Genomic DNA, 15,676 nt, shown 5'->3' on the forward strand with positions numbered 1-15,676 from the left:
AAAAGGCTCCATTCATTACACTGTGCTTGACTTCACCGAAAGGTCAGGAGGTGATTCATTCTGCTCTGTTTTGGGCTTACTAGGGCAGATATCCTTAAAGGTTCACGCTGGGAATTACTTCAAAGATGAAAAGTCTGCCTCTTAGGCCGAGTTTTAATTATGGCTGATCAATTGCAGTGATTCTGGCTGCAAAGCCCGCTTGCTTTGAGTTTACTGTGGAGGAGGGGGAAGCACGCTGTGTGGAACTGTACAGAGTGTTCTTTCTGGGTGACAGCTAAGCAAGGATTACAACTTTACTTAAATGTCCCCAGTCAAGGTGACACATTCCAAAGCAGCCAGTGATTTCCCAGATCTGTGCTTATCAGTAGAGTTTAAATGCCCAGTTCAACCTGGAATTGTTCTTCGGGCTCACAATTTTCAAATAAAGGGCTCCAAATCAGCCCGAGGAGTATACTTCACTTATTCACTGATCATTGGAAAACATTTATTGAATGCCCACTCTGTGCCAGATAATGAGTAAGGCCTGAGAATTAAGACATAAAAGAGGGGCGCCCGATGGCTCAGTTGGTTAAGTGTCGACTGTTGATTTCAGCTCGGGGCATGATATCACCGTTCGTGAGACTGAGTCCCTTGTCGGCTCTGTGCTGACAGTGCGGAGCCTGCTTGGGATTCTCTCTCTCCCTCTGTCTCTGCCCTTCCCCCACTCATTCCCTCTCTCTCTGTCTCTCAAAATAAAAAAATCAACATTTTTTAAGAAAGACATAAAAGATATTGTTCCGACTTGGAGGTAGACCAGTGGTCAACTTGCTATAGTTGTGTGATACTCATTCCCCTGCAACTGATGGTTGGATGCCTGCTGTTTTCACTGCTACACCCTTGTTGTCCAGCACAATGCCTGGACGATGGCACGTAATAAATATTTCTCAATTATGTAGCTAATATGTTGATAGAAGTTATCATAGCTACTAAGAGAGCACAATGGATAATTACATAACTCAAATAAAGCAGAAAAACCTTTGGAGAACTTCCTTTAAGTGGGTTTCCTTTGACTGGATTTGTTTACTATGAATGTGTACAGTTGGGGTTTTATAGTGGAACTGGCATTGCCTTGTCCACCTTCCCTCAGCACTCCTATGTTACAGGTAATTTCCCTGGAACACCTAAGACGCACCACCCAAGGGCTTTTCCTTTGGCATATGCCCAATTGCTGCCAGAAGTCACCCCAAGAGTGGCTTTCAACCAGAGATTTCCAGGAGTTGGTGGATAAACACACCAGCTTCCTGACTTTACTGGTGAGATAACAGAAGTTTTTCTACACTCTCAGTTCCTTAGTGGGCTGGAGTGTCTCTAATTGCCCACAGTGGTAACTGCCTTCATGACATATCTTTTACTGGATGCTTCCCATTCTCTGTCCCCCATTGGTGGTTCCTGGCATCAACTCCCAAATAAAACACACTCACGTCCTTGTCTTAGGGTCTGCATCTGGGAGAATTCAACCCAAGGATAAACATGAACTGTCCATGTGCAGATGGGTGAGAAGTGGGGAGAAGTGTTGGTGACATGTGCACAAACAACAAAGCATGAGGAAATGTGAGATTGTGAGGAGTTACAGTTGATGGGACATAGGGTGCAAGGCTGGAAGTGATGAGAACAGACCCTGTGTGCTAGTCAAAAAAATCTGCATTTGATTTGGAGGGCAGCAGGGATCCATTAAAATATATATTTTTTAAGTTTATTCATTTATTTTGACAGAGAGAGCATGCATGTGAGTGGGGAGGGGCAGAGAGAGGGAGAGAGAGGGAATCCCAAGCAGGCTCCACACTGTCAGCTCAGAGCCTGACACGGAGCTCAGTTTCATGAACTGTGAGATCATGACCTCAGCTGAGATCAAGAGTTGGATGACTGACCAACTAAGCCACCCAAGCATCCCCACTAAAATATTTTTAAAAGGAGGGGAAGGGAACATGTTATGGCCTAGTTGTAAGATACTAGTGTATCTGCAAGTATGGATAAGGCTTCAAGAGTGAATGAAATAGCCCAGGACAAGTGAGTACTGCTTTTAGAAGCTGATAAAAATTACAAAATCTTCTATATAAAAATGCACAACAGGTACACACAATTTGCTAAGGAATTTCCAGGTGTTCATTGACACCCTTCATAGCCTAGCCATGGACCTCCTCAAGGTTTCCAGAAGAGTGGTTGGGAACTCCAGGTGCTGAGTGAAAAAACAAGAGGGTTAAGGAATTGAAGCCCTGAGAACAATAACAGTAAATAGAGACAGGAATAAAGAAGGTAGAATAAGAAACTGTCATTGGGATGGGAAATGACTCAAAGCAGAATTGTATAGGGAAAAAAACACAAGATGCTCTTGGTTGAGCTACCTTTGAATAACAATAGATGACAGAAAGGATCACCCTCTAGTACTTCCTGTTGTTGTTGTTGACTCAAATAGGAAGAAATAGTAATCATCAATCAGGAAATACTCCGTGGCAGAAGATACAAATCAAAAGCATCCAGGTGAAATTCAGTTAATAAACGTATTGCTTGGTTCTGACAATGTTAGTTGTTTAGTTTTCTTTCAGTTAGTCATCAACCCTTAAAAAGATGTTTATTTATTTATTTTGAGAGAGAGGGGCTGGGGGGAGAGTGTGAGCAGGGGAGGGGCAGAGAGAGAGAGAGGGAGAGAGAGAATCCCAACCAGGCTCTGCCTTGTCAACACAGAACCCCATAAAGGGCTTGAACTCACAAACCATGAATTCATGACCTGAACCAAAATCAAGAGTTGGACACTTAACCGACTGAGTCACCCAGGGGCCCCAGTCATCAACATTTCAAAATAAGTTTTGGGGCACCTGGCTGGCTTAGTCGGTTAAGTTTCTGACTTCAGCCCAGGTCATGATCTCATGGTTCATGGGCTTGAGCCTCATGTCAGAATCCTCACTGATGGCGCAGAACCTGCTTGGGAATCTCACCTTCTCCTCTCTCTCTGCCCCTCCCTCACTCATGCTTTCTCACTCTCTCAATATAAACTTTAAAAATAAAGTAAATTCTAGATTTCTTGGAAAAAAAAACAATAAAAGAGAGGAGGGAGCCAAGATGGCGGAGCAGCATGGAAGTTCTCTGCTTCTCTCATCCCTGAAATGCAGCTACATCAGCACCAAACCATTTTGTATACCTAGGAAATTGATCTGAGGATTAACACAACAATCTGTATAACTTGAGCCACAGAACTTGGCAGTACATGGTGCGGAGAGGTGAACTGGGGAAGAGAGAAGCCATGGAGGGTAGGGAGCTGTTTTTGCAGAGAGAGGACAGAGAAAGGGAGGGACAGGCTGGCACTTTGGGAAAGTACAGGAAAAGCACTGCCCCCAAAAGTAGCTAGAGAGAAAGAGAAAGAGTGGGAACACTCGCAAGAGACTGAAGAAAACTGTTCCCCAAAACCATTGACAGGGAGAGAGGAGAGGGTTTCAATACCATTAGGGTTCTATAAGCAGGGGAGTGCAGAGTTGGAATTCCATAGCTCAATACCTGGTGGTGCTCTGGTGGGGAGGAAGGGTGAATCCTCAGGAGCAGGCAGCAATGTCTGGGGTCCGGTGGGGGGGGGGGGCGCGGGGGGGTCCATGGGCCACACAGGGAAAAGTGCTTCCCCTGCTTGGAGGGCATTGGGTAGAGGCCATACAGTCTCTCCACAGGCAAAGATCCCGATGGACTCTGGACTCTGGAGAACAGCCGTGTTGGCTGGTATTGGACCAAAGACACCAGAGTGCAGTGAAACCTGGCACCAGCTGTGTGTTGTGATTTGCCATAATCTCTGAACCTTGGCCACTGTGCAATCCCACAGACATTTTCTGGAGCAAGTCAGCACCCAGCCACAATCTCTGAAGCTCTGCTGCAGCGTGATCACATGAATATTCTTTGGGGCAAGCCAGCACCTGGCCATTGCTCAGTGAGACTCTCCCCCAGAGAGGGAGAGAGGGCTGGAGTGAGTCCCAGCTGCAAGGTTCTCAGAAGTGAGGGGTTTGGAAACACAGCCCCATCTGAGATGAAATTTGGGAGGGAAGTGCCACCTGGCAGGTTGACGGTTTGGACACGGACAGTGTAAAAGGGGACAGCATAGAAGCAGGGAGTGGACAGAAGCCAGAAACAAAGGAGGGCTGCTTGATTGTGGGTCAGTGAGAGTGCAGAGTTCCTGTGCCAGAAACTAGGAAGCTGCATGTGCCATTTTCACCTCTCCCGCGTGCATGTGCATATAACATGCGTGTGCCACACCAATCACCCCAGTAAGCTAAGCGGCACCACCTAGTGGAGGACAGAGCCATTACACCAAGTCCCACCCAACTGTGCCCTCCTAGCACATGCCCTAGAGGACCACCACAAGTCTCTTCGCCTGCTTAGTGTACAAACTATAGGGTGCTTCATAGTTTGAATTTAGGGGATACTGGGTGTAACTTCATTCAGGTTTCATTCTGCTTGCTAGTTCATCTATTTTTTTTTCTTTTTCTCCTTTTCTTTTTCTTGGATACAGAAAGAGAAAATTTTAATCGACAACTAATCTTTGACAAAGCAGGAAATAACATCCAATGGAATACAGACAATATCTTCAGCAAATGATGTTGGGAAAACTGGACAGCAACATGCAGAAGAATGAACCTGGACCACTTTCTTACACCATAGACAAAAATAAACTCAAAATGGATGAAAGACCTAAATGTAAGACAGAAAGCCATCAAAATCCTAGAGGAGAAAGCAGGCACAAAGCTCTTTGACTTTAGCTGCAGTAACTTCTTACTCAACATGTCTCTGGAGGCAAGGGAAACAAAATCAAAAATGAACTATTGGGACCTCATCAAGATAAAAAGCTTCCACACGGTGAAGGAAACAATCAGCAAAACTAAAAAGCAACCAATGGAATGGGAGAAGATATTTGCAAACTAAATATCAGATAAAGGGTTAGTATCCAAAATCTACAAATAACTTGTCAAACTCAACACCCGAAAAACAAATAACCCAGTGAAGAAATGGGCAAAAGACATGAATAGACACTTTTCCAAAGAAGACATCCAGATGGCTAACAGACACACGAAAAAATGCTCAACATCATGCATCATCAGGGAAATACAAATTAAAACCACAATGAGATACCACCTCATACCAGTTAGAATGGCTAAAATTAACAACTCAGGCAATGACAGATATTGGCAAGGATGGAGAGAAAGGGGAACCCTTTTGCACTGCTGGTGGGAATGCAAACTGGTGAAGCCTCTCTGGAAAACAGTATGGAAGTGCCTCAAAATATTAAAAATAGAACTCTATGACCCAGCAATTGCAATACTAGGTATTTATCCAAAGGATACAGGTGTGCTTTTTTGAAGGGGAACATGCACCCTAATGCTTATAGCAACATTATTGACAATAGCCAAAGTATGGAAAGAACCCAAATGTCCATTGACGATGAATGGACAAAGAAGTGGCTTATATACACAATGGAATATTTCTCAGCAGTCAAAAAAGAAGGAACTCTTGCCATTTGCAACAATATGGATGGAACTAGAGTGTATTATGCTAAGGTAAATTAGTAACAGCATGACAAATATTACATGACTTCACTCATATATGGAATTTAAGATACAAAACAGATGAACAGAAAGGAAGGGAAGCAAAAATAATATAAAAACAGGGAGAGGGACAAAACATAAGAGACTCATAAATATAGAGGACAAACTGAGGGTTGCTGAAGGAGTTGTGGGTGAGGGGAAGGGCTAAACGGGCAAGGAACATTAAGGAGGATAAACACTGGTGTTATATGTAGGGGATGAATCACTGGATTCTATTCCTGAAATTATTATTGCAGTATATGCTAAGTTGCATGTAAATTAAAAATAAATAAATAAATATAAGGTGCATTTAGAAGACTGAAAAAAAATCAAAACACCTAGGACAGTGTGTGTGTGTGTGTGTGTGTGTGTGTGTGTGTCTGCGTGTTGTATGAAAATCCTGGTTGTCAGGTGTACAACATCAAAAGGGTCCCAGTACACTATCTTTAAATTATTGTGCTTTGATCCCAAAATTCAGAGATCTATTCTCTCCTGAGAAGCCATTAGTCATTCACAGGTTGGGTTAATTTTTCAAGGAATAATGCAATCATTCATAACTTTTGAGAGTGGAACAAAGGAGAGCTTGAACACTAAAGGAAAATGAAAAGGGAATGGTGAGAGAATACAACAGAAGGCAAGAAGGAAGTTTTCCCAGATGAAAAAGAAAGGGGAATGTGGTGGATGCTTTTAGATCACCACTACGAGGCTGGTGTACTCATGGGCCAGTGCAACCCATATTTCAGCTTCTCTAATAACTATTGGTTGTTTATGGTTCATGACTGCATAGAACTGCCCTTAGTCAATGAGAGTTGCCTTCTACAATAGGTTATAAATCTTTCTTCCTGGAAGAAAAGGACATCCTACAGCCAACAACTGATAGACACAGAGGTACAAAAGACCAAGTGATAGTGATACAACTCATTCTCCTGAACTCCCAGTGGGATCAGAGACTAGATTCCAGCTGAGACCATGCCCTTGCCTTACATTTTCCCCCTGTTCTAATCATTTTCTCCCGAGAATTCTTCCTCAGTGAATTACTCCTGAATCCGTGTCTCAGGCTCAGAATTTTAGGGAATTGTGACTATCATAACATACAAAGACTAACAAAACCTTTATTACTACTTGTCTCCTCAACAGAGAATATCAAAATATCAACCTGTAAGGGCGCAATCGGATTTTGCAAAACTAGATCAGGGTACAATGATATAGTCATGGCACTTAATGATTTGTATATTACAATTAAACTCAGAATTCAATTTGTAGTTCTCTTTAGAGACAACAGTATGCTATCCTAGAAGTGTGGATATTTCCACACTGGAGGTGAGACGTTACTAACTTTCATTCCAATGATAAACATTGTCAGTCACCACAGGCTTTTGAGGAGCTTCCTGTGAATGATGACAGGAAAGGTGGTTTCTGTTGGTTTGTGCTAGGCATATGGGTTTCACTGCTAGAACAAAGCCAAGGAATGTGGACTCCTTATTTCACTGCTGGAACAAAGCCAAGGACTGTTGATCTGTAGATTGGCCTACAGATCATCTGGATCCTCAATTAGTCAGTAGATGAGAAAAATGAAGTTGAGATGGAAAAGGCTACAAGATCATATCTTTCAACAGTAAGGACAGTCTTCCTGCCCTTGTGCAAACACGTTAGCAGCGGCCTCATTATCTTCCCTTCTAGTGCTTTCAAGTCTCCTCCTACTTCTATTTCCATGTCCACTTACTCTTCAGACCACATAACACTGAAAGCAATGTTACATCTTGCATTTAAAGAGGATGACATAAATCAGGGTTGAAAACTTAGGAATATCAATATTTTGACCAAATAAATACTAGGATTACTTTGTCTGTTCCAGCTTCTGTTTCTTATATACTTGCATATCTGGGATAGACACCTACACCCCCATGCCTGCTGATTCTTTACTTATTCAATTCTCTTCTCCAAGTTGGTTTAATAAGGTATAATCCCATTTGAGGAAGGAAGTAGTTGGGCCCCCGATAGTATGTCATCACATTCACAGCAGAAGGAAAAGAAAAAGGAAGCCAGCTATTGTCCAGTTGGGGTTGTTGGACAGCAAATGCTCAGGCATGTCCACAGAAGGTTTTTCAAGTTGTCAGGAATAACATAGAACCTTTTTTGAAATGTATCAATATTCTGTCACAGGATATAGGTTCATCTCAAACTAAAAACGTTATGTTGGACAGTCATATATGGAAAACAAATGTTCATTGATTTGTTCTCTTGCCCATTTCAGGTTTCTACCCCAATCTAGGTAACACTATCCTCCTTACTTATCTGACTTATTATTTGCTTGTTTATTGTTTGTCCTCTCCCCATACCCTCCTTTACCCCACAAGCTTGCAAACACCATAATATCAGGGGTATTGTCTATTTTGCTCACCTTCTGTCCCTAGCAACTAACTGATTCCTGGTATATTACATGTGCTTACTAAATATTTGCCAAACGCATACTCACAGGATAATGGCAACTTCAGACATATGAATTGTAAATAGGAAAAAATGTGGGGTGCAAAAATACCAATAAATAAAGTAAGGATCTTGACAAACAGTTCCAATATTTAAGAAATATCTTTATGACATTTTCTAACTGTTTAGGTGATGCCTTCTATCTGCTGGATCTTCAAGTAACTTCTTTGAAGGGTTATTTTAGTACAAAAAAACATACTGGTTTATTTTTCGTAATAAGGTGTTCACTCTTGTGACCAAACCAAGCAGAACATATAATGTACACATCATGCGGTTAGTCATAGAGAGTAGGAAGAAAATATGAAATGCCTGACACATAGTTAATATTTGATTGTTAACTGACGTAGTTGTTATTGTTACTATCTTTGATCTCCAAAAGCTTAACATTTTCTAGGGGAGACAAGTCAAGCATGGGAAATGTGTAAATGATCGTGAAATTTGGTAGAGGGTAATACTCTAAATCAATAGGACTGATGAGTGTAGCAGGTACAAGCAGGGGCTGGGGAGTAGGAGAGAATTTTAACTGTGCCCTGTGAAGTAGGTGGGGTGGAAAAGAAAGAAATTAGGTGCCCTGAGGTTTCTTCAAAAGCACTTTTCTACAAGGGCACCTGGGTGGCTCAGTTGGTTAACCATCTGACTTCCACTCAATCATGATCTTGCAGTTTGTGATTTCAAGCCCCGCATTGGGCTCTGTGCTGACAGCTTAGAGCCTGGAGCCTGCCTTAGATTCTGTGTCTCCCTCTCTCTTTGCCTCACTACCGCTTGCGCTGTGTCTCTCTCTGTCTCTCAAAAATGAATAAATGTTAAAAAAATTTTTAAAAACCCACTTTTCTGCAAAAGTCTTCCTGTGCTTGTAATTTAGTTTGCTGAGGACAATTCACCAATATATTGCTATTGATGGGAGTCATATTCTCATTTCAAGGCAGCTAGCAGCCACTTTGTAGTGGATAGGGAGGAAGTGTTTTGTTTTGTTTTAATGCTTATTTCTGAGAGAGAGAGAGAAAGCATGTGTGTGGGGAGGGGCAGAGAGAGAGAGAGAGGGAGACACAGAATCTGAAGCAGACTCCAGGCTCCAAGCTGTCAGCACAGAGCCTGATGCGGGGCTCAAAATCACAAACTGTGAGATCATGACCTCAGCCGAAGTTGGACGTTTAACCGACTGAGCCACCCAGGCGCCCCGGAAAGTGCTGTTTTGATACCAGGGTCTTTTCTGCTCTCCAGAAAAAGAAAAAAGACAATAAAGGAGCTTCACCTAAATGGAGAATTTCTTTATGGAAGACAAGCATTGGAATAATTTCCGTAATTAAGAAGCCATAATAAACAACTGTGAGATACCCTTGCTCTGCTGAATGATCTATCTAGACCTATCAAGTGGTCCATGGACCAGCAGCATCAGCAACACCCTATGGGCTGTTAGACATGCAGGTTCTGAGGCTCCACCCCAGGTTGGTGAGTCAGAATCTCAGTTTAAGAGTTACTGTTGTACAACACACTCCTGCTCTTAAGAGGTTAATATTTGGAGAGAAATAAAGCACAAACCCATTGAATGAGCAAAATGATGAACACACACATTTCACGTGATTCCAGAATAACCAAGAGTTTGACATCAAACCTATCTGGACATTAAAACTGTATGCCAACTCAGAGAAAACTTCATTAAGACAACTGTTGTTTGTTTGCTTAATACGCCCTACTGTTTGGGAGAAGTATACTATCTCTTTCTGGCAACTTTCGGCACTCACTCCATCCACACTGTCCTCATGTTGTAATCAAAGAAAGTCTTTTATCTTACATGAGTCGGCCCCTAGCCCTATTCATTACACTCCTTGGGAGGAGCCTGTCTTTGGAGGATATTCATTGATTATGAAGAAAAGTGCCAGATCCTTGTTGGTGGCTTCTGCTTCCTTTATTAACATTGTCCTCAATCCAAGTTACCATACCCTGTCCCTGCCCTAGCACTTATACCCACATTTGAGAACACAAAGTGTTGAACTGTCAAAGGAGACTCACAGTGATAGATCCTACCTAATCCAAAACTTACGAATCATTCAAAGGAAGCAGGTGTCACTGGTGAAACATTCAGTTCTTGGAGGAATCTGAAATATTGAGATACAGATCCACAAAAGACTATGTTTGTCCTTCATTTCACTGAATTTTTGTTTCATATTTAACAGAGCAATATATATGGAGATATTACTCACACAAAGAGACACATTTTCATTTTAGAAAAGCTCATTTTATATTCTGCTAATTATGGTCTATGGTACAACGTTCCATTCTTCAGTCATTCATGACCTATAAATCCACAAATTTCAGTTTTGTGAACAATAAGTAACCGAGAGAGACCAGGTATATCCCATGGGGGGAAAATCATAGGTAAGATCTCCCTGGTATTGTTCTACCAACAAACATTTGTATGTTTACCAGGAGGTCTTGTCTCCAAGTCCTTACCACATTTACATGAAGATTTGACTGAATTCATTACTTCCAGGTATCTCTGCTAAGAAGGGAATGGGTTACTGGCCTGCTGTTGTTTCCTGTCCATTAACAAAGCTGCTTGAACTCCTGTATTTTCCATTTATCACAGTCAGATTTGTCAGTAATCTAACCTACAAATCAGCAAGCTGTCCTCAACTGCATCATCTCCTTCTTCATCCACATCCAATAAATAACTATGGCCCACATCCTATATCACTCTTGAATCCATTTTTCTTTTTTTCACTGTCACTGTCATTCAATCCTTCATAATTTCTTAGCTAAATATTGTAATCTCTTGCTTCTCTGTCCACCTCTAATCTCTTCCCCTTCAAATTTATTGTCAATATGTTTTTTGAACTGGTCTTTCTAAAATATACACCTGATAAACTGTTCAATAGCTTCAGTGATTCCTGTATGACTAGCTATTGCTGCATGATAAACCACCAAAAACTAAGGGGCTGAACACAACAATTTGTTTGTATATATCATGAGGCCAACGATGAGCTGATCTCAGCTGGGCTTTCTCACACCTCTGTGTGTCAGTGGGGCATGCTGCTCTAGGCTAGCTTGACTGAGGTAGCTTAGTTGGAGCACCTTCATTCCATCTGTCTCTCAATCTCCTCCTGATACCCAAAGACTGACCTGAGCATCTCCTTACGACAACAGTAACATCACAAAAGCACAAACTCCCTTATGCAAATCCATTCCACACCGCTGCTTGCATTATGACTAGTATTTTCTCAGCATTAACAGATGTGACAGGTGACTGCCCCCATAAAGTCATGTGAAGAAGTATATATATTTTTGTATATTAGGGCCAACAATGTGAGCTACCATATCTTCTAATTGCCAAAGGCTAAAACCTAGGCGTGATGGTTATGTAGCCACTGCACATGAAAACTATGTCATTTCCATATTTTCCTCCCAGATGGTTGGCTATTGCTTCCTCAAAGCTGCTTCTCTCTCTATGTCTATATGTCTATTTTTTTTTTTTTTTTTGAGAGAGAGAGAGAGCGCAAGTGTGAGGGGCAAGGTGGGGAGAGAATCTTAAGCAGGCTCCACACCCAGTATGGAGCCCATATGTCTAATACTTAATACACAGTTGTGTAGTATATTTGCATTGCAGTCTTCTCAACAATCCTAGGAACTTTTTGAGAACATTAGTATGTTTCATTTATCTTCATATCCCCAGACTCTAGTATGGGACTAGGCTCTGAAGTTGCTTAATGAATCTTTTTTGAGTTGAATTGAGTAGAAGTGAAAATACATTGCCTAGAGTTGGAACACAGTTCACGTTTTATACAATGTCTCTAGCATTTCTGAGAAATTCAGCCAGGTGTCTGAGTTGCTGATGAGATTAGTGGGGAGCAATCCTCAGACTCTGGGAGGTTAACATATAAGAGGAAGGCAGATTCTCAGGTCCTAGAGAAATTTGGAAATCAGACTGTCTGCAATGATAAGGAACAACAGGAGATTCAACAGTAGCAACTGGGGTGGAAATTGGAAATCTGGCCCCAAGAAAAAATTGCAGAGACCCTGTACCATCTAGAGTTAGAGCAGGAAGGATTTGATTCTAGGCACCAGAGACTTGTGAACACTTTAAATCTCTCTTTCTGAGGTCAAAATTGGTTCTAAAGGACTGACAGTGGGGTCAAATGACCCTATTTCTGAGAAGAAAAGGCAAGTGGAGAAGACAAACCGATCATTTTCTGGCAATTCTTAGAGCTGTGATGTTTATTAACCTTGTCATCAACAATAACATATGGTCTAGTGCCAGGAAATAAGATCAGAATCACAAAGTAATAAAGATGTTTGACTGGATGCTGAATGAATGTCTTGTTGGCCTGGGGTGAAATATGATATACATGACATAGTGTGCCAATTCAGTGATAGAGAAAAGGAAAAATAGAACTTACAATAAAAGATTTTTTTCTGCGCACACACGCACACACACACACACACACACTCCTCAAAAGAATTTTGATAAGATAACATATGGTAATATGGCCAGTCAGGCTTCCTAAATAGTATGTGCAAAAAGAGAAAAGAAATCAAAGGGCTTATCAAACATCCTTTAAAGAGTCTAAGTCAGTATCCTAAAAATATAAAAATGGAGGAAAAGAAGTCTCAATAGAGGGAAAGTGCCAATGTTGATCATTTCTCATAACTAAAATCACAAAACAAATATTACAGTCTTATTTATAAAATATATCTGTTACAATATTTAACCAGTTCTATCCTATTTTTTTAGTGCATTTCTAGTTGCATTTTTACTTCCTAAGACATAATAAGAAGCTTGCTGCTTTATTAGAATGAATTAATATATTGAGATTATTAAAAAATCATTAAATCCTTTCTGTGAGAAAGTAGTTTTATAAGGGACAAGAGAAATACTTCACAGCTATTTTATAACTGTAAGGTTGTAAACATTGTTCTATATGCTTTAGTAATTTTGTTTCCTCTTAAAGAGCCTTATTTTGTTGAGAAAATCTAAAATGCTTTTTGAAATTAATTCACTTTTATAAATAAAATAATTATCTGTTTCAAAATGTGTGACTCCCCAGAAAATGTGGCTCTACTGTTTATTATACATGCAAAAAAAACCCTATAAAATGTCCTATACAAAAAAATTAAAATTGGGTCTTTCTTTGAGAGCACTTATGGTCTAGCATCAACTATAATGTAAGTATAGGAATTGACATATTCCATGGGGAAAAGCAAAATGTGATACAGATTAAGATCTATGCAATTTCAGAAAAGTAAAAAATTTCTTCTAGCATTGGTGTCAAGGTTGATTTCATGGGATGAAGGAAAATTACACTGAGACTTAGAGACTGGGTTAGATGTGGACATGAAGCAAACACTTCATTCAAAGATAAGAGAATATATATGCAGTTCTGTCCACTGAAAGGAGCTAAAAGCAATGACAACCAACTAGCAATGAGCACACCTAGTGCCCCGATCTTGGTTTCTAAACACGATCCTTCAATGAAAGGAATCAGGGTTCCTTATAAAAGTGGTTGATACCAAGGCCAACACAGGGAAAATATAAGACTCCTGGGAAGCAAGCCCAAGTCCTTAGAATATCTTGTAGTGTAAGAAAATAAGGAAGTACTTGATAAAGGATGAGTCATCTTAAAAGGGCATAGGAGCCACCTGGATGAGCAACCCAAGGCCAAAGCCAAAAGTATCTATGATAATATTGCATAACTCATAAAAAAAATCCATGAGTCCATGCTAAATAAATATTTAAATATATAGATAAGTGCAGGAGCACAGATAACTTTGTCTTATAATATAATTATAATTAATACTATGATATTATCAAATATTAATATATAGTATAAATGTACTATTAATATATAACATTTATATGTGATATAATTAAATATATTAACATAATTTAATAATATTATAATTAATAAATGCAGAAGAAATGAGGGAAATACAAAGTTACCATTAGGCAAACATCATTGGTAATAATTGCTGCAGGCATAACCCACCAACAGATGCTAAAATTAATGGGTGAATATTTGAGGAGAAATAGGATTTTTACATAGTCTCAATGTATCTCTTCCAAGGCAGTCATTAATTAAAAGAGTAGAAAATAGTAACTTTTTAGTAGAGAACAATTTTAACAGACACATCTTGTACACAAAGATTTACAATAACAATGTTTATTAATACAAAAATATGAGGAGAAAACACTCCAAATGCCCAAAGACAGCGAAGGCATAAATAGATCAACCCCCCAAAATATTATACAGCAATCCCATGGATGAATCTTAGGGACCCAAGTCTCAGAAGACCACATAGAACATGATACTCAGTCTAAGAACAATTAAACTAATCAATATGTGGTTTAAACATGTAAACATTTTTTATAAATCTATATAAATGTTTGAAATTTATGTAAATTATCAACACAGAATTCAGGATGGGGGTTCCTTTCAGGGAGGAGGATGGCAGGGGAAGAAGCACATGGGTGGATGCAAATGTTTGTTAATTCTCGTTTTTGACTTGAGTGAAGGAGCCAAGACTGTCCATTATATCATCTGAAAGTAAGTGAATAGTGAATAGATGAGTGAATTAAAGAGGGCTGTGTATGGACTAGTGATAGCATATCAAGAATTATGATTATGCTAAATCCCATCCTGAGTACCTGAGGTCAAATTAAATAAAAAGGTGATGAGTACAGGGTGGGAAAATATTCCCAAGTTTACCATTAATAACACCATTACACACATTTACCAAAATTTATTAGCAAATGTCTTTTTCTTCAATATTTATTTAAACATTCCTCACAGACTGTCCCTAAGCATTGAATTAAGTAACAGAGAAGTTCTGACACTTAGTATATTTGTGTTTTGTTTTTGATTTTGATTTTTTGTTTTTTTTGTTTTTAGCTTTTAGATGATATTATCATGGCCTTCTACTAAATTGTTATGATAGATAGATAGATAGATAATAGATCAATCGATCTTACTCTGCTTTGCTTGATGGGCTTTTCCCCCTTTTATTCTGAAACATAAAAAGCAGTATTGGGTTCACCATTATTGTCCACTCCCTGCCTCTCCCTCTATCTCCTGATGATCATCGATTGTTGATATTTGAAATATTTTAAAGAGAAAAATAAACAGCTCCTCTATGAAAAGAAGAGCTACAGCCACAGCGTCTTTGAACTGGAAGGGATCCTGGATCTTTTAGTCTAACCTTCTCATTTCACAGGTGCGAAGGAAGAGGCCCTTCAGGGCCACGTGATTTGCTTGTGTGCACACAGCTGTTGGAGGCAGAGCCAAGATTAGAAACACATCCCAAGAAATCTTTCCTTGGCACCATTCTCAGAAAAATGCAGAATTCATTCCTAGATGAAAGTGGAAACTTTAACCAGAGCATTCTCAATGATGGACAGAGGGGAATACAACTTGAGAAGAAGTGACTTTCTCAAGACCAAGCAGTTAGCTAATAGAAGAGTTGGAAACATGGTTTTCCTCGCTAGGCGGTAACAACAATTACCTCCATCTTCCACTCTTCTCTAGGAATGTCTCAGTGGCATTGAGATCCTTTCATTAGTGCCTACCCTCTATTTTGTTTGAGCCCCATTTGAATTTGCAGTG

At 40.0% G+C, this 15,676-nt stretch overlaps 1 protein-coding gene across 1 annotated transcript in view; it reads right to left on the minus strand.

Moving 5' to 3' along the window:
* The window catches only part of ANKEF1 (ankyrin repeat and EF-hand domain containing 1), a 465,781-nt gene that overhangs the window by 114,045 nt on the left and 336,060 nt on the right, over positions 1-15,676 (minus strand). The window lies entirely within an intron of this gene.

This window comes from Panthera onca, chromosome A3 (assembly GCF_046562875.1).
Source record: "Panthera onca isolate mPanOnc1 chromosome A3, mPanOnc1 haplotype 2, whole genome shotgun sequence".
NCBI classification, from domain to species: Eukaryota; Metazoa; Chordata; class Mammalia; order Carnivora; family Felidae; genus Panthera; species Panthera onca.